The sequence below is a fragment of the Xenopus tropicalis genome, chromosome 6, assembly GCF_000004195.4.
Source record: "Xenopus tropicalis strain Nigerian chromosome 6, UCB_Xtro_10.0, whole genome shotgun sequence".
NCBI lineage: Eukaryota > Metazoa > Chordata > Amphibia > Anura > Pipidae > Xenopus > Xenopus tropicalis.
Window position 1 is genome coordinate 107,963,848 of NC_030682.2, and position 18,822 is coordinate 107,982,669.

Consider the following 18,822-nt stretch of genomic DNA (forward strand, 5'->3'; position numbering starts at 1 on the left):
CTTGGAGTCTGCAAAAGACTTGAGACTGGGGCGGAGGTTCACCTTCCAGCAGGACAACGACCCTAAACATAAAGCCAGGGCAACAATGGAATGGTTTAAAACAAAACATATCCATGTGTTAGAATGGCCCAGTCAAAGTCCAGATCTAAATCCAATGGAGAATCTGTGGCAAGATCTGAAAACTGCTGTTCACAAACGCTGTCCATCTAATCTGACTGAGCTGGAGCTGTTTTGCAAAGAAGAATGGGCAAGGATTTCAGTCTCTAGATGTGCAAAGCTGGTAGAGACATACCCTAAAAGACTGGCAGCAGTAATTGCAGCAAAAGGTGGTTCTACAAAGTATTGACTCAGGGGGCTGAATAATTACGCACCCCCCACTTTGCAGTTATTTATTTGTAAAAAATGTTTGGAATCATGTATGATTTTCCTTCCACTTCTCACGTGTACACCACTTTGTATTGGTCTTTCACGTGGAATTCCAATAAAATTGATTCATGTTTGTGGCTGTAATGTGACAAATTTAGAAAAGTTCAAGGGGGCCGAATACTTTTGCAAGCCACTGTATGTGAGTGGTGTGCCGAATAATTTTTCTATTGTTTAAATGACTTTAGGCCACTGATTTAAACCTATATATTTGCAGCCAGTGCGGTCCTGTATTAAATACATCTTTTTCCAGCCCGGCCCAAAATGGTTCTGGACATATTAAGTTATATATATCAACGCACCAGAGGTCACCCCTTTAGATTAGAGGAAAGGAGTTTCCATTTGAAGCAGCGTAGGTGGTTTTTCACGGTGAGGGCAGTGAGGTTATGGAATGCCCTTCCTAGTGATGTGGTAATGGCAGATTCTGTTAATGCCTTTAAGAGGGGCCTGGATGAGTTCTTGATCAATCAGAATATCCAAGGCTATTGTGATACTAATATCTACAGTTAGTACTAGTGGTTGTATTTATAGTTTATGTATGTGTGTGTATAGATTGGTAGGTGTGGGTTAGGTGTGCTGGGTTTACTTGGATGGGTTGAACTTGATGGACACAGGTCTTTTTTCAACCCTATGTAACTATGTAACTATGTAACTATGTATATTAAAAATGCATTATCACTATAATGCCAAATTTTGTACTCCATTTCATTCCCACCAACAGTTCAGGCCAGGCTGGAACAAGATGTGCATAATGCAGGGCATCTCTGCCTACATAGCTATAGTTTGAAATCAGTGGCCCAAAGTCATTTAACCCCTTCAGCACCCATGTTACTTATTTAAAAAGGCAGAATTGCAAAGCTGCTCACTTTCATGCCACTTTTCCTGTCCATACAATACAGGGCATCCCTGCCTGCAAATATATAGGTTTAAATAAGAGGCCCACCATTATTTAACCCCTTCGACACATGATGTTATATATTAAAAAAGGCAGAATTGCACTCGCTGGAACAACATCTTGAACTCTGGGAACCCTGGACAACTTTCAAGACACTCTCAATAAGACAGTCCACAGAATAAGAGAGATTACCCACGAATACGGACACTAACCAACACCTTCTTAATGAAACGTACGATAACCCATGTCACTGATATTGTTACCTATTAATGCAAAATTGTTTTTTTTTTGGAAAATTGATAAATAAAGAGATTATAAAAAAAAAAAAAAAAAAGGCAGAATTGCAAAGATGACCACTTTCAAGCAACTTTAATTGCCCAGAACAGGGTCAGGCTGGAACGGGATATATCTAATGTAGGGAATCCTTGTCTGCAAATATATAGGTTTCAATTAGTGGCCCAGTCATTTAACCCCTTCAGCATTCTTGTTATTCAAAAAGGCAGATTTGCACGTGCCCACTTCCACGCCACTTTTCCTTACTAGAACCATTTTGGGCAAGGTAAGAAACGGTGCATTCCTTTTCTATAAATATATAGGTTTAAATTAGTGGCCCAAGGTGATTAACCCTTTAGACAATTAATTACAGATTCACTGAACTAAATAAGAAACTATTGCCACTTTGGTGCCACTTTTCCTGCCCAGGACTGTGTTGGGCCAGGCTAAAACAGGCTGTAGTTTACATAGAGCAACTCTGTCTATGAATGTTAACTTTTAAATCCGTGACCCATAGTAATTTAATACCTTAAAACACCAGTTACTTATTTACAAACCAACTACAATGTCCGAATAAGAACCTGGCCAAATAAGAGACCAACTTTAAAGCCATTATTCAGCAGTATTTGGGAGACAGATTTCAGTATGAGAAGAGGGGGGATTGTGTGACAGCTGGAGATAGCCTAGCTGCCCTGTGAGGAAGACAGCCATGTTGCACAGCACACGCTTTATCTCCAGCTCAGGTGCCCCTCCTCCTCTTCCCATGGAGCTGGGAGCAAACCACGCACAAGAAGAGGAGGGGGATGTGCGCTCCTAACAGCAAAAGCACCACCCAGTAAGTTTGCACCTTGCCACCGCTTGCTCTCCTGTATTTTCCTGCCTTCGCACTTCCTGCTGGAGCAGTTGCTTCATCGTGTTCTTCCTCTCGCTGTTTGAGAGCAAAGGAACTAGGAGCGGGGCTGGGAGAGGCTGAGGGAGAGGCTGAGGGAGCAGACCCTGGATGTGTCAGCCCGTGATTTCCCGGAGTAGGAGGGGGAAAGGGATGAGCGTGTGCCCATAGACAACATGGAATGAGAGAGAGGCTCAGGCAGCTCCTCCGGCCCGTCCTGCACTCTCCTTAGCGCCTCTCTGCCATCATAGGGACACGGGAGAGAAAGTCTGCGCTGCCGGCTGCTTATCGTTCATTTCAGGAGGAAAAGGAACTTACATGAGTCTCCTGGAGTATAGAGAGATATAGGCAGGTAAGTGGCGCTCACTCTCAGTGTGGGGATTTGCCTCAGGGCAGCCATAAGGTGAGGCGTGGGGGGGGTAACATTCCTGGAACCAAAAAGCAATATTTCCTTTCCAGTTTTGCTGCCACTATATGTACCCTGGGGGGTCAGTTTGCTTGAGGCCTCTTGTACTTCTGTTTTGTTTGCCAGCCCAGGTGGTCAAAGGTATGGAGGTTGTCCCTGTGGTCCATCAGCTGTTGAGAGGCTACAACTTCCACTGAGAGTTGTAGTTCAGCAATAACTAGAGGGATGGACTCTGCTGGCATTTGCTGACTTATTTCCTCTGTCCTTTAACTGCTGTGATTGGGGAAATCCCACTCCTAGGCCTGTGCATCCCAGCCCTTCCCCACTCTTCCTTCCTGAGCTGGCCCTTAGGAAAAACAATATCCTCAGTGCAGATGGGGCTGGCTCATAGAGGTGCTTGTGTCATGCTTGTGCCTGGAGATCACACAAACAAACTTCTGCTCACTCCTTTACCCTGCTGTCACTTCTGATTTGTTCCTTTGGTGTGCTGTCACCTTATGAGGCCATAAGCAGGTGTGTTAGTAGGTTGCTACAAGGCCTGGGCTACAGTATAAAGGCCTGTGGCTTGCAGTGATTCTTCTGAATTCCAGCCTTGATATTCTGAGACAATTTGCAATTGGTCTTCATTTTTCATAGTTTCAGTTATTTAGCTTTTTGTTCAACACATATTTAGTTTAGTATTATAATGACTGATGTGGTTGCTAGGTCTTTACCCTGGCAGTGGCTTTATCAAGAGACAGGAATATAAATAGGAGAGGGCCTGCATAGAAAGATAAGTAATGCAAAGAAACAATAGCAATAAAATCTTTGCCACACGGAGCAATTAAATTATTTTTGGCTGCTAAGGTCAGTGACTCCCATTTAAAATCTGAAAAAAGGGCAGAAGAGTGGCAACTAATTCAAAAACTTTAAAAAAATGATGAAAACCAATTGTGAAGTTGCCAGGAATAGGGCATTCTTTAACATACTAAAAGTTAACTTAAAGAGGAACCATCCCTTTAAAGGGGTAGTTCACCTTTGAATACTTGGTAGATAGTGATATTATGAGACAAATTGGCTTTAGTTTTTAAATCATTAAGCCTTTTGTTCATCAGCTCTCCAGGTTGGAGTTTCATCAGCTATCTGATCATTGGGGTCTGATTTACCCTATTTATTGGGCTGGTGGCTGTTTGGGCCTCTGTGTATTTCATATGCCAGGGCCTATTTTGAATCCCAGTTTGAAAGAGAGACTTAAAGATGAATAGGAGAGAGCTTGATTACAAATATAAAGAATAAGAACTAGCAATAAAACTATAGCTTTTTACTTCTGGGGTCAGTGACCCCCATATGAAAGTGGTAAAGTGGTTGAAGAAGGCGGCAAATTATCAAAAAAATAAAAAATTAAGACCAGCTGGAATAGGACATTTTATAACATTCTAAAAATTTATTTAAAGATGAACATCCCTTTTTAGTTTTTAAAGTGCTGGGCAATATTGCTTGAAATGTTGGTGAGAAAGCTGTGTTAAAACTGCTCCTGGGTCACATTTAGAAGGTCATGTACTGTACAGGTATAGGATCCCTTATCTGGAGACCTGTTATCCAGAAAGTTTTGAATTACGGAGGCCATCTCCCAATAAAAAAAATTCTAATTTTTAAAACTGATTTTCTTTTCTCTGTAATAATAAAACAGTACCTTGTACTTGATCCCAACTAAGATATAATTAATTCTTATTGGAGGCAAAACTACCTGTTGGGTTTAAATGATGTTTGTTTAAATGATTTTTTAGTAGACTTAAAGTATTGAGATCCAAATTACAGAAAGATCCCTTATCTGGAAAGCCCCAGGTCCCAAGCATTCTGGACAACAGGTCCAATACCTGTACTAGGTTCCCCTATGCTTTACAATCCCTAATAAAGGTAGCAGTGGGAAGCAGATACATAGCTGCAGTTTGTGCAGTGCTTAGAGCCACTAAAATGATCTTATTTCCATCCAAACATGCACATTTTGGAGTTATGGACAGCAGTATAAACACCGCTTGCAGTTATATAATACGTTTATACCCTCACTGTTGTTGCCTTGATGACACTCGTTATTTTGGCCCTGTCTAACAGAGGGTGACTACTTATAGAGTCATCACGCAACCCCACTGTGTCCTATTTCAATTAAGTATTAGTGTAGGGCATTGGCTTTTAATAGGTTAAAAAGGCTTGTGTGTTTGGAGAGAAAATAAATCCGTAATCCTGCTTTTGACCCACTTCCACATGAATAGTCACAGAGAAGGAAGAGGAAAGGAATTCATTCATAAATTCCCCCCCCATTCATGCATACAAGTGAACTGCTGTCCTGTCTGGTCACAGCTGAGAACAACTGCTTTCAAAGAATCACTGGTCTCTTTTTACGCAGAGTTTGATTGAAGACAACAAATTACAAATATTTGTATGGGTTTTTGACTTAATTAAGTTTACAGTACACACTAATATATATTAGTATGTGACCATGTACTCATGTACTGTTGCCCCCTTTCTAACATATCCTTACAGATTAAATATTCTACAGTACATCTGTAAAGTTATCACTAAGCAGCAAAACAATAAAGCAAAACTAAATGCAAATAGAAAAAATAAAAATTATCTTTTATACAGGTAACTTTGCTGCAGACACTAATTTCCAAGGATTGGTTTCTTTGTTCTTACAGTATGGAGACAGCTGCCTTTTCAGTCTTTCAGCTGTGCCCCATTTATATTACACTACAATGAGTTGTAGCCCAAGGGCAAAATAATGTTGAAATCTTTGTGAAATGTATAAAGGCTATTGAAAGGGGTATATCCTCTGCTGGCAGGTCTCATCTGGGAGAAGAGTGCCTGAACCCCCCCCCCCCCCCATGTTGCCCATTTACGCAAATAGGGAAAATGCAACAGAGTAGGTAATGGCATTTTTCAGTGCCAAACACTCAGAGTGCTTTTTGGCCTGGAAAGGGCCAGTACCCCAACCACTGTCTTAATGATTACTTGCCAACTTAAGGTTGCCACATATTGAAAGATGAGCTTGTTTGGCGACCTCACCATATGATGGGATCTGTCTGATGTCCCCACCTTAAGGCAGTATGGGGCTGGTCTGATCAGGCCAAACTATCAGATCACAGCAGTGGGGACACACGCTGTCAGGGTGTGGGCCTCATCAGTGAGCCAATGCGGTCCTCGGCCCTACAGGATTTTTAAACTTGACCAATTGGAATCTGCCTCATTTTCATCCAGATATCTGTCAGGCAGCCCCATACATAGATTGATGGGTCTGAATGGGTCAAATCGGCAGCTTAAATCTGCCCGTGTATGGCCACCTTTACCCAAAAATAACTAGAGGAAAAGATACTTGTACATTGTTCTGGCTTAGACTGAGTAATAACCATACATTTGTTTTGGTGGAAAAGAAGTTAGCCATGATAGAGCAGTATAACTGAAAGAAAGTTAAACCTTTCTGTACACAAGTAGACCTTAGTGGTTAAAGTGGCAAGTTTCCCAGTAGCAGCTCAGTAAGCCTGCCTTATCTTTGACTTTCTAAATTGTAACAATTTGATACATTGCTGAGCAGCGTCATCTCCTACTGAACTGATGTTCCTTAAGCTTTCTGTAACAGAGTAGCTGTTACAAGTAAAACATTAGTTGTTGGTGTTTGTTAGGCTTCTCAGATATGTATTAAGCATTGTATAGAATTATATAGGTCAGGGACCTAGATTGAGAATTGTAAAAGGAAGCAAAATTAAAATTTTTAAAATCTTAATTTCAGAAAAATGGTCACCATTTATAAGTATTAAAAAAAAAAAATTGGTGTCCCTTTTAAAGGAGAAGGAAAGGCTAGTAAAGAGTTAATCTCAAGCTGCAGGCATACCTTCAGTTGTCTCAATAGTGCCCTTAAGTCTCCCCATATTTCACCTGTTCAGATGATCAGAGGCCAAACAGGAAGAAAAAACACTGAGCTGTGTAAAGAAAGTTCCCATAATGCCTCGCTCCTGCACAGACACCCAGATCAAGTGAACATGCTCAGTTAGTAAGACTATGAGTCAGCTTCCTGCTGATTGGCGCAGATCCACATTCCTAGGGGCGGGAGTGAGTTCTTTGCATTCTTGAGGGAGGGGGGAGCAGGAAAGAGCAGAGAATAGAAAGCTGCATGTCTCTGGCACAGGAATTACAGACACAACTAATCTTTTTTTCAGAGAAGTCAGTGCAGCGTTTCTGTGAGTGCTTATGGCTGTATTTACATAGACCTTTCTGATAAAGCTTACTTAGTTTTTACCTTTCTTTCTCCTTTAACCCTGCATTTTTTGTATTTAACTGCTTGTTTTATCAGTTTGACTCAAACATTTATTATTATTATTGTTGTTCATTTGTGCTCATTACTATGTTGCCTGGAAGATTTGTAGTTTCTTCTTAAGGGCTCTGGCACACGGGGAGATTAGTCGCCCGCGAACAGGGAGTTTTGCCGCGGGCGACTAATCTCCCCGTGTGCCAGAGCCCTAAAACGTAGCAACATATTCCTCATGGAAAATTTGTAATAAAAAGACAAGTGACATGTAGATGTAACAGTACGAGAGTTCATACATGCACAACACCTACTTGCACTGTACTTGTCATTAATTATATCTGAGTTAACAGCAAAGTTTCTTAGTGAACAGTGTGAGAATATTATTTAAAGAGGAACATGTTTTTATTTGTTCTTTGGCATAGTTGGATGAGGCTACTCTGTTCATTCATTGGGGATATAAGACTTGTTTTACACAAGTAAGTTTGAATTGAGTGTCTGACAATGATTATCCAGATGGTGAAGTAATGGTTGGTAGATAAATTCAGATATCAAAGAACTTACAGCTTACAGCTTCAATTTATTGGCTAAAATCAGCACTATTAGGAATAGGTGGGTATTTTAGAGAGACATACATACATACATACATACATACATATATACATATACATCTATTTTTTTTTATTTTTTTATCTTTCTATTTTGGCGCTCTACTGTTCATCAGTCTAAGTTATTTTTCATTAGAACTATGGTCAGTGGGACCCTAGCAATTGGATATCTTCGATTCCATTTTGAAAAGCTGCTGTGCAAAACATTTAATAAATCGCACACAAATTATAACTTAACTGCTTATTAAATTGAAGACCTATTCTAATTTGTCTTGAAATATCAATGTTGATATATACAGTAATCTTAAATTCATACACCTATGTTCAACATGAGAGAATATGTTCTTATTTTCATTACAAATTCAGTATATATTTTGCTTTATGAAGTACTGCTTTGATTTTATGTTTACTACTTCTTTCTTCCATCACTATGAGATATATTGAGCTCCATATAAACAAGCTCCTCATTATTCCTTAGGCCTTTGGCGCAAAGAATGTCTTGACCACTAGGTAACTCACACATAAAACAGTAGTGGTAAAAATGCCAATACCAGTTGGCTTTGTTTCCCGCAGAGAGAGATGGGAAATGTACTGAAAGGTGGCCTGTCTATGACAGGCTTAACTACTGCTCACAAATGGGATAATTTTGCTGAATAACTTTAGATTTACTGTCTATTTATTGTATAGATACACATGGGTTCTCTATTATTGTAAGGCTGAATACAAAATTTTTAAGGGTGAGCAACCAAGAAGGCATTCATCTGCTGACTGGGCTGACTTGGAGGTTCTTGAAGCTCAGTGTTTAAATCTGGCCATAAAATACTAGAGAACTTGTGTGGATCTATATAGTATATGCACAAATAAGAGTAAGTTGAAACAGTGTCTCTATGTATTAAACTATATTCCCAAAATAAGTGTAAATTAAATACTTTCTCTGTTATACTGTCTGAGCAGTGTACAATATAAGCTTGTTCCAATGTGTTAATCGAGGTAGAATCTATTTTATTTGCTAGACATATTGCATAGATCAGTGCTGTCCAACTGGCGGCCCGCGGGCCGCATGCGGCCCTCGACGGCCCCCACCTGTCTGGCTGCTTTAATGGTTTACCCTTGTATAAGCTTTAAATGGTATCAGTACTGAGATTAACTGGCCCCCTGCATGGTTCTCACCTCAGATTCAGGCTGTAATCCCTCTGTATTGTTTAAACATGTAATCCCCTGTGCTGTTCACACCTTTTAATCTATGCATTGTTTACCCCCTGCAGTGTTCACACCTCAGGCTCAGTCTGTAATCACCCATATTGTTCGTCTGTTCACACCTCAGACATTGTATGTACTGCCTGAACTATGCTGCCTGTGTGTATGGCACAGAGGCAGCATAGGGCAGGGAGGGTGTGGCACACACAGGCAGCATAGTGTAGGCAGAGTATGGCACATAGGCAGCATAGGACAGGGAGGGCATGGCACAAACAGGCAGCATAGGACAGGGAGGGTATTGAACACATAGGCAGGGTAGGGCAGAGTATGGCACACACAGGCAGGGTAGGGCAGAGTATGGCACACACAGGCAGCATATGGCAGGTAGAGTATGGCACACAGGCAGGGTAGGGCAGAGTATGGCACACACAGGCAGCATATGGCAGGCAGAGTATGGCACACACAGGCAGGGTAGGGCAGACACCGGCATCATTGGGCAGGCAGAGTATGGCACACACAGGTAGCGTAGGGCAGGCAGAGTGCTGCCTGTGTGTGCCATGCTCTTTCTACCCTATGCTGCCTGTGGGAGGTGAACCTGACAGGGGTTTGTTCTGGGAGTTTGTTAGCAGTTGGAAATAGCCATTAAATGGTCCCTAAGGTGTGTAATTATGTACTGGGGATTGCTGTGCTATCCACAGGGGAGGAGAAGTCATATGGATTTTAGGGTGTGTCTTAATATGACATAATATAATTCTTTCACATATGAATGATGGTTGATATCTCTGCAGTGAGGACCAAGCATTTGGGTTTTTGCTGCACTACCACCATTGTGATAAAATGGGTGTGGGTGGTTGAAGTGGGTGTGGTTTAAAAGGGGGAGTGGCTTCCATTAGCGGCCCTCCACCATGTATGCGCAAGAAATTCCGGCCCTCGGCACCACAGAAGTTGGACAGCACTGGCATAGATCATGGGTCTGTATTCATCAGTATAATTGGAAGGTAGCTTCCATGTTGTAATGTAGGATTGTGGGCATCTTGAGCTTGAGTAGAGAATGACAACGCAACTAAACAACTTGAGCTATAATCAGCACTCTAGCTTATATTGGGTTTTAGACTCTGTCTTTTGTCTCCTAGTTATTCAAAGGAAAAATGTGTTTATGACTTCTCTTTTCTTTTGGTTGGTGTCTTTGGCAGGTTGACTAACTAATTAGAGAAGGAAAGGTAAAAACTAAGTACGCTTTATTAGAAATGTCTATGTAAATACAGCCATAAGCACTCACAGAAACACTGCACTGAGCCCTCTATCAAAAGAAAAGGGATTTCTTGTCTCCTTTTTTTTTTCCTGTGCCAGAGTCTGACTAGCTTTCTCCTCTCTCCCCTCTCCTGCTCCCCCCCCCCTCCCACAAGAAATGCTAAAAACTCCCCACCTTCCTCCTTAAGAATGTGTGAACTGTGCCATTCAGCAGGAAGCTTCCTCATAGTCTTACACACTGCGCATGTACAGGAGTCTTGGTGCAGGAGAGTGGCATTATGGGAATTTTTTTACAGAGCTCAGTGTTTCTTTTCCTATGAGGCTTCTGATCATCTGAACAGGCCAAATATGGGGGGGGGACCTAAGGGCACTATTGAGTGAACTAAAGGTATGCCTGTAGCTTAAGATTAACACTTTATCAGCCTTTCCTTCTCCTTTTAAAGACCTTTGCTGAAATGCAACTATCAATAGAGTAAACCAAAACTTTAAGGAAAATGTTCTGATCTGTCTGCTACACCCACATGTTCTACACCCACAGCCCAAAGCAATCTTTGGCTAATGTGATTTTTTTTGTCTGATTCTCAATCACTAAGAGTGGCTGAGTCGGTAGCCAATTTTATGCCAGGAAATGAGTACCTTTTTTCTAATAGGGCTAATTCAGTATGTGTCTGTAAGCTTAGAGAACAGTAGCTAAGATTGGTGGGCTCGTTGAAGCTATTCCATAGTAGAAATATTGTAATTGAAGGATTCATATTTTTAAGAGATCTTTGCTTCCTGGATTTGATGAAAACAACGTCTGTATGAAATCTATTCATATTTAGATAAATATTTATTAGCAGAATAATGTACTTTATTTGAGGATGACCGTGTATGTGTTAATTGGTCAACTGCATTTGTAAGGGTTATTGCTGATTCCAGTCATAAGCAGAAGTGAAGGAATAATTTTGGCCATGAAAGTGGCTTAATTGGTAACAGATGTGCTCATTTGGTGATGAAACATTGCCAACTCTTAACATGAGTTGTTTGTATATTTTTATTTTCTGTGTTTTAAAGTTATATTCTGCAGATGTGAAATTCTCATCAGTGAGTTTTTTTTTTTAGAAAGTCCGCAGTTTTCTTATTGGAAGGCAAACCTCTTTTATTAGCTCCTCCAAAGCTGGCTATATGTGTAAATATGTTCTTCTGTTTTCTTTATGGATTGCAAGACATTTCATTTAAACTTTGGACCATATATTCCCAAAATCCAGATATTATGTAAAAACGTGTGAATAACAAAGGCTGGGAATTGTGCCCCTAAAGCAATTATATATATATATATATATATATATATATATATATATATATAATATTTATTTATTTATTTTTTATAAGGCCTGCTGCTTCTACTGGGCAAGAGTGGTGGTTCACCTTATGGGTTCGAACATCTGGTAAGGGTCCTCTATACATAAAAGGTTACAGATCTATAAAAAAATTTTGCTCAGTCAACAATTTTTGTATTAGTCATCGTTTTATAGATTATGGAATATCTGAGTACAGGAAATAGCCATTCATTCCAAATGCTCTAACTAGGCTGTAGACAATACAGCAGGGAAAATAAGCATTGAACATGTCAACGTTTTTCCCGGTAAATATATTTCTAATGTGGCTAATAACATGAAATTTACACCAAATGATAGTAACAACCCAAGTAATTCATATATACAAAGAAATTTGTATTAAGTTGTGTAAAATGACACAGGGAATAAGAATTGAACACGCTTACTGAAATGTATTTAATACCTTTGACACCTTTGTCCGAAACCTTGCAAAGGAGCACCTGGTCGTGGCCGGTTTAGGGTGAAATGATGTTCTTTCCACTTCCAGATTATGGCCCCAGCGGTGCTCACTGGAACATTCAGAAGCTTAGAAATATGTCTAACAAATGCCATCAGTATGTTTTGCAATAATAAGGTTGTAAAGGTCTTGAAAGCTCTTTGCTTTTACCATCATTGGATACTTCTTGTGTAATAAGAAACCTTTTTATAGGCCATCAATTAGGACTAAACCAGCTGATTTGCGCTGATAGTAGGCAGGGTTGCTTTCTAAATACTGACAGATTTTAGCAGGTTTCTTGGATTTGTATGCCCTTTTGCACCTCCTTTTCTTCATGGGTTCACTACTTATTCCCTGTGTCATTCCACTTTATTACACATAACTTATTTTAAATACCTATTTGTTTTTATTTCTTTGTATGTGAGGATTACTTGGGTTGTTACCAACCTCTGGTGTAAATTTCATGTCAATAGCCCCATAAAAATATATTTATTGAGAAAAACGCTGACTTGTTCAATACTTCTTTTCCCTACTATATATGTAACCTATAAATTTGGGGCACGCTAAGGACATGCCTTGTGATAGGGGCTGTGTCTATACCCTGTTTACTTTAATTGCCAAGGACTAGTTAATTTGTGTAGCCAGAAATCAACAAAAATCAGAACTTCTTTAAATAATTTCTTATCGTCTGGAATGTTACATTATTAAGTGTGAGCTTTTTTACTTTGTCAAATGGTGAATCTGTCAGGTAAATCAGTTGGTTCTTAAGTACACATTTTGTCAATCTATGTAAGTCAAGTGTAAATGTGAGTTTTTGCTGTAAAACATAAAGGCGTTTTGCTACTTTAAAAGGAAAATAAGTACCTACAATGAAAGGAATAGTTTTTTTTATGAAAGATATGCAGCCTGTGACTGAACAAATAATTGAATTTACAGCCAACACAGCAGAGTAGATTAAATACATATTAAATTACTAGTATTTCAATAGTAGTAATGGAAAATAAATAATATTAAAAAATAAAATGCAGGCTTGTTTCCCAGACTTTTTGGTATGTCACAAGGTTGCCTTCTGCCACTGCTATGTGGTCTTTCCTGTGATTGCCATTTGTTTCGGTATATAGATTTCCTAAAGAGATTGCTTAAATGTACTGGGTGAGCCATACCCGTCCTTGTCTTAAGGACATGGGTGTCGCAGGAAGCCTTACAGAAGTTGGTTGTTGCTATATGGTTTAGACTAAAACTATTCCAGCCTTTAGGATATGAATTGTAAACATTTACAAACGGCAAACAAGTCTTGTTCAATTACAGAAGGAGACAAAAAATAAGATTAATTTCCTGATTAAATACAGGTAATTGGGATGGACTTTTTATTCCGGGAGTAGCTCTTTCTTAATGTCTGACACTGTACACCTTTTACTGCAACATGCTCTCTGTTCCACTTCTTTTTAAACAGAATACTTTATGAAAAAATGACACTATGCCCCTAGCCCTTTTCATTCTTTAAATGTTATGACATCAGATATTGTTACTTGCCTAAGGTTTACATGTCACTTAAATCAGTACATGCTTTGTATCACTTATCTTCTGAGAGAAACAAGAGTACTCCTTTTGTCTGAAATTGTTCTGAAATTGTATGGCAAAGCAGAGCAAGCATTTTTCTGTATAGATACTGCAGCTGAAAATGCAGTAATAGCGTTATGAATGGCACATTGGTTTGATTCTGACCAGAGCTTTCTATAAATCACATAAGACTCCATATAAGCAGATTACAAGGCCATTTTTCAAAAAATCTATTCATGAAAACATGTTATACATTTGAATAATATTTTTACTTTAGATTTTGACTTCACTTTGGCTCCACTGGGCAAAACAAAGATCAGATTCTGTAATTTCTTTTAAATGGCAGCTATATCTGAAGAGAAGTAAATGCCACACTCTATCTCTAGACTAACTGTTTATGCACATTTATTATCCACATTCCCTTAAGCAATGGAATTCTGTTTCCTTTTACTTGGGTGTGGAATTCCTGATTATCTTCCTGCTTGAAACTCCTTATTTACTCTGCTTAGTACTGTGAAACAATAAAGTGTTGCATTCCATAAGCCTAGCTGAGTGTAAAGCGCACATGAACATTTTCTGCCTAAACACGACTGTGTGTGCTAGTTTCGTCCCGCCTGCCACAAGAGACAATATTGTGGTTACACCTTGTTTGTGTTCTGGTTTGTACTTTTCTTTCCGACCAGGTTTTGTTTTTCCTGCCATGGGCTGCCTAGTCTTTTTACATGGAATATTTTGTAGTTTTGAAGTAGGTTTGAAGTGAGTAAAAAAAAGAAAAAAAAATTAAAGTACAGGTAGTAGAATACTTTTTTCTGTTACTGTATTTTACACTTACATAAATAATTTACACAGCTTTTGTGTGGTTGATTTTTGCAATGGGTTCCACTGGTAAGTGCAAGCTGTTCTAGTCTTTCAGAAGAACCAGAACCTAAACACATCTGAGAGAGAACTGATTTTCCATTGTCTGGAAAACTGTTATCCAGAGAGTTCTGAATTACGAAAGGCCATCGCCCATATACTCCATTTAAAAGCAAATAATTCTGTTTTTTAAAAATGATTTCCTTTTTCTCTGTAATAATAAAACAGTACCTTGTATTTGATCCCAACTAAGGTATAATTAATACTTATTGGAGACAAAACAATACTGTTGGGTTTATTTAATGTTTAAATTACTTTTTAGTAGGCTTAGGGGCACATTTACTAATCCACGAACGTCCGAAAAGCGCCCGAATGCGTATCGGTAATTTTGCGATTTTTCGTAAATTGTCGCGACTTTTTCGAGCTCTCAATACGAAAGTTGCGACAATTCGCGAAAGTCGTAATGGCTATGAAAAAGTCGCGACAATTCACGAAAGTTATAATGGCAATGAAAAAGTCACGACAATTCTCAAGTCATAATGGCAATGAAAAAGTCGCGACAATTCACGGAATTTGTACTTACTATGAAAAAGTTGCGACAATTCACGCAAGTCATACCGGTTACGAAAAAGTCGCGACAATTTACGGGAAAGTCGTAACGGCGACGAAAAAGTCGCAAAATGTTCATTTTCCAATCCGAATTTTTCTCATTCGGATTCGTGGATTAGTAAATCAGCCCCTATGTGTATGGAGATCCAAATTATGGAAAACCCCAGGTCCCAAGCATTCTGGATAACAGGTCCCATAACCGTACCTATGAGCCATCCGACCTGTATAACAGTGTCGGACATATTGGATTTATGTGATCTACATTGACTGCTCAGTCTGTGTATTCTTCATTCATTTTGTAGCATGCACCCACTTTATATCCTTCCCTCTTTAGTGCTCTGGCACACGGGGGAGATTAGTCGCCCGCGACAAAACTCCCTGTTCGCGGGCGACTAATCTCCCCGAGTTGCCATGACCCGCCATCCCGCCGGCGAACATGTAATGTGCCAGAGCCCTTAGTGTTTTTAACCTTGGTGCCTAGTTATTGCCCTTTAAGCAGAACAAGAAACTCTTAGAAGTTCTTTGTTCATTACAAGAAAACACCTTTTCTACTTGCAGCTTCTTCATTTAATTGAACAAAAGATAACAGTGAGTCATTGCTTGATTGCATCTGAGACTTAAAAGGAACATATTACCATGACTGCATTATGCACTGTTCTTGCACGACTGCATTTTGCCATAGAAATAACATGGAATAAGGTCAAAAACAAGCCAAGGAAAAATAAGGTTTTTCTTCACTTCAGTAAATACATTTATATAATAAAATTATGACCAAACTGATTGTCTGTCTGTTAAAAGATTATATGTTCATTACTCCAAAGGAGACTAAGGGGTACATTGCTGCATTGTGCAAAATATATTAAATTGGTATCCAGGAGGAGTATGGAGTTATTTGATAGGTTTGTTTAGATACATAAAGGGAAATTACATGTATCTTCATTGGTGTTTATTTCGCATAATTTTTTAAAGGCAGCATCTCAACTTAAAGAGGAAGTGTTTGCCTATCTATATAGTGTAATTATTTCTTCAATGCTATTACCATGATGAGCTTATGTTTAAGTTGAGATAATAAGATTGAGCATTGGGGATTTACTGCCCCCCTTTAACACCCTTGAATATTGCAGAGGCTAAACAATTATTTGCTACTGTATCTCCTCCTATCTCTAAAGGTCCCCATACACTATAAGATCCGCTCGCTTGGCGATGTCGCCAAGCGAGTGGATCTTCTCCCGATATCCCCCACCTACGGGTGGGCGATATCTGGAGAATCCAGGGTAATACGATCGTTTGGCCCTGGGGCCAAATGATCAAATTACAACAACGGGCAATGGCAAAGTCGGTTTGGGGATGCGGTCCCCAATCCGACCAGATTTTCTAACCTGTCCGATCGAGATCTGGCTGATTTCAGGCCAGATCTCGGTCGGGCAGGCCTGTCGGGAGTGCCCATACATGGGGCAATTAGCTACTATCGGCCCGTGTATGGGGACCTTAAGGGTTTCCTATAAAAAGCAAAAAGGACTTGGGATATCTGATCCTGGTGGGAACACTTACATAAGTTTTGTGCTTTTCACAGTGTACCTTATTGCAGGTACAATGTTCATTTCAGTAATATATATTTTTAACACCTGCTGAAGACCCAAACTTGTAGTATGGTACATGCCGTAAAGCACTGCTGCCATAGATATGGTACATTACAAGATCACTGACATTGACACATATCAATGTGACCTTGAGTAGCAGTTAAATCAGTGGGCCTGATGCTCCATCCCGTACACAATATAGATAAGTAAGTAAGAGTAAGGCCTCCTTTTTCAAGATACTTCTATGTAAGAGGCTTCCACTTAGGGAGAGTATAAGCTCTGGCCAAAACACTATTATGTTTTGTTTGTTTTTGTTTTTAAATGCTAACAAACGTTCCTGGGAAGAAAGTAACAAATTTGGTTATGTAAAATTCTGAAAACCTTAACTGCATTTGCTACTACTAAAAATATATAGTAGTGAGAAGTAGTACTGTGGTTCTGCATTTTATTCTAACCTGGGAATCATCTGCAAGGTGCTCTAGATTCCTCCCACACTCATGATATACAGTCTACATAAATGTTATACAAATAAAGAATAGTGAAAATCCTTGGGATGGAACATTGTTCTGTATCTATAGGTTTGTGTGTGCTGGGTTTACTTGGAAGGGTTCAACTTGATGGGCTCTGGTCTATTTTTTTAAACCCTATGTAACTATTTAACTATACATTTCATGTCATAAATATTTTTCACATCACAACTATTTGTAAAGAACTAGGATTTCTTTTTGAAAATTGATCCAACTGGGCAATCCTTGGAAGTTAACGTGGCCATACATGAGCAGGTTTAAACTGGCGAATCAAGTACTTTAGACCAATTCAGCAGCTTACCTGCCTGTGTATGGGTCCCCCGACAGCCCCCCCCAATGATAGCTGGCTGAAAATCTGCACGGTGTAGATTGGGCTGTTTTGATTTTTCCGCTGGATCGGGGACCGCATTGGCTCATTGATGCCAAACAATTGAATTAGCCTGATATTGAGAGCTATTGAGAGAAGATCCACTCGTTTGGCAAGGTCTTAACATGTATGGCTAACTTAACATGTAGAATTAATTTGGGCAGTATGAAATGATTCACTGTTTGATACATCATTATTTAAAAAGATCTCACAAGCCAAAATGATGACTGGTCTGAGGTGTTGCTCCATAAATTGCTATAAGTAATGAATTTTCTCTTTCTAAATGAATTCAATAAATGTTGGCATTTATCTATTAAGAAATGTTGTTGTTAATTTAATTATACAGGTATCGGACCCCTTATCCGGAAACCCGTTATCCAGAAAGCTCCGAATTACGGAATGCCCGTCTCCCATAGACTCCATTTTAATCAAATAATTCAGAATTTTAAAACTGATTTCCTTTTTCTATGTAGAAATAAAACAGAACCTTGTAATTGATCCCAACTAAGATATAATTAATCCTTATTGGATGCAAAACAATCCTATTGGGTTTAATTAATGTTTTATTGATTTTTTTATTAGACTTAAGGTATTGAGATCCAAATTACGGAAAGACCCCTTATCCGGAATACCCTTGGTCCCGAGAATTCTGGATAATGGGTCCTATACCTGTACATTAAGTTAATTATATTTATCCCTCCCACCACCTTACTGCAGGGTATATTGGTGAAACCTTTCATCCTTGTTTAAGAATTGAGGGACACTCAAAGTTTTTATTCTTATTAATAGAAATTGTGTTCCTAAAGCAAACTTTTTTTTTTTTTTTTGTTACTGGTCCATTATGAGGCACATACAGTGGATTTTGGCACTGAAGCTCACAAGTGTGCATTTCCATGCCAAAATTTGTTTTGTGTGTCTGCACCCAGCCTGACCCAGTGACTCTCCAGGTGCAGACACAAAGGCCTGCAGATATGAGAGGGAGGGGCTGTCCAAGAAAGGCCTGTGTCTGTACCCTTACAGCGATAAACCTATACCTCACCACTGCCCCTCTCGCCTGTTAGCTGATTTTTAGGAAGCATTTTAGTATTTGCAGAATGCATTACCCAACTTCAGATTGCAGCTGGAAACAATGTAAATAGTATACTGTGTATATAATATTTCGTGCCAGCTAATGTGAAAGATATGTTCATGGTTGAACACACATGGTTCCCTGAGGCAGTAAACTTCTCAGTTTTGCTCACGTACAAGGAGAACTCTAAAGTGTGTAAAAGAGAACCTCACACTGTAGCAAGGT

The 18,822-nt window shown here is 39.3% G+C and overlaps 1 protein-coding gene across 2 annotated transcripts in view; it reads left to right on the top strand.

The window, feature by feature from the left end:
* The first annotated feature begins 2,352 nt into the window (after window positions 1-2,352).
* The window catches only part of yes1 (YES proto-oncogene 1, Src family tyrosine kinase), a 46,423-nt gene continuing 29,953 nt past the window's right edge, over window positions 2,353-18,822 (top strand). Inside the window, exon 1 of one of the 2 annotated variants that reach the window (XM_012964577.3) lies at window positions 2,353-2,426. The gene's annotated coding sequence lies outside the window, so the exon portion shown is untranslated. 2 annotated transcript variants of the gene reach the window in all.